Raw genomic sequence first — 1731 nt, 5'->3', positions numbered from 1 at the left:
AGATATGCCTTCAAAACAATTAAAAACATAAATAACATTCAAATATGCTTTAAAACCGTTAAAAAAATGCATTGAAAACATTAAAATCTACTTTAATAACATTAAAAAATGCTTGAAAAATGTTCAAAACATTAAATTAATAATATTTTGACATACCTGAAGATGAGAATCAGAGTGAAAGGGACAGGATGACGCTGACGGAGGCAGTACAAATCATGTGTTCTCTCCAACCCTCAAATTGAACAATAGTTGCTATAAAAATGAGTTAAAAAAAGGTTAAAACCGCATTTTTAGTCGTCAGAAGTCAGCGTAATAGATGTTTGTGTGAACATATTATCGCCGTATGTTCATGCGAACATACCATTATACGCGCTAATATGTTCGCACAAACATATGCGTGTGATATGTTTGTGCAAACATGTTCGTAATGTTCGCGCAAATGTTCAGGGCGTAGAATTTCAAAAAAAATTAAACTTTGCCAATTTTGTTTGTTCCACTAAAGTGGAACCTATTATTGTGGGTTCACCCAACTACGAAATCTATATAAAGGATTATTGTAGGATGAATCTTTATTTGGTAGGTAGTGCATTGAAGATAAAGGTCCCTTTAAAGATAGTACAACAAAATATTGAAGAGGTCTTAGATCCCTTGTACAACATAGGTGAGATATATAATCGATGTATTATGAATACAGAGATAAATAAAGAGGAAAATTAAGATATTAATCATAGGGCAAGGCATGTCATTCAATTGACTAATGATTGGATCAAAAGACCCTTCAAGTTGGATCCAACTCCTCAAATTGTAGTATTCCAAGCTATAGCCCACCCAGTGAAAGGTAGAGGAGCAAAGGTAACAGTGCCCACTTTCATAGTTGAGTCCCTGGTGAGGCTAGAAATAATGCACTAACTTGATAGAGAAGTTGGATACTTTAGGGCTCATAAGGGTAAAGGTAAGAGGAAATGAACTTGCCCCCAACAAGCCAAGCGTACAGAAGAGGCAAATTAAGCATCATAATAACATGGGACAAAGAATGTACAAGGAGTAGAATCACATAGACTCAAGATAATCCTCAAGTGCCATCACCAGAACAAGGGCAAGGAGGAGCCAAAGTAGAAATACAAGAAGTATCTCTACCTGAACAAGAGGTACAAGCCTCCCCATTAGCCCCCAAGAGAAGAAAGATCAAAAGAAGAAAGATCAAAACTCTAGTTAAAAGGAGATAAAAGGTAATAAGAAAGGTTGTTACTTTTCCATCAGTCCCAAAAGTTATTCTAGAAGAAGAAGAAGAGGGTGATGAAGATGAAGAAGATAACCTTCCCTTGAGTCAGAGGACTCATCTTGCTAGGGCTATAGAGTTAGAATAGAGAAGAAGCTTCACTAAGTTACTCCACCATACATTCCCATACAACCTATTTAGTCTAAAACTTCTGAGGATGAGTTGCAACAATGGATTGATGAGCAGGAGGATGAAGGGGCTGATATCTTTTAGATATTAGATTTTGATTTCATGTCAATAGGTATTGAGTTGGTAGGGATAAAATAAGAGATAATTTGACAAATCAACCTCCACAAGAGGATTGGAGTCAATAGCCACCTCAGTCCAAAAAACCTTTATTGGCTCCAACATCACCAAATCTAGATTCATTTTGCATAGATAAAGGTTCAACTACTCCTCTCCCTCCAAGTAATGAAGAACAAGTATATATTGAACAAGAAGAAGAGCCACAA

The sequence above is a fragment of the Cupressus sempervirens genome, chromosome 2 (assembly GCF_028749045.1).
Source record: "Cupressus sempervirens isolate cs-2001-9-10 chromosome 2, ASM2874904v1, whole genome shotgun sequence".
NCBI lineage: Eukaryota > Viridiplantae > Streptophyta > Pinopsida > Cupressales > Cupressaceae > Cupressus > Cupressus sempervirens.
This window is presented reverse-complemented; position numbering follows the sequence as displayed.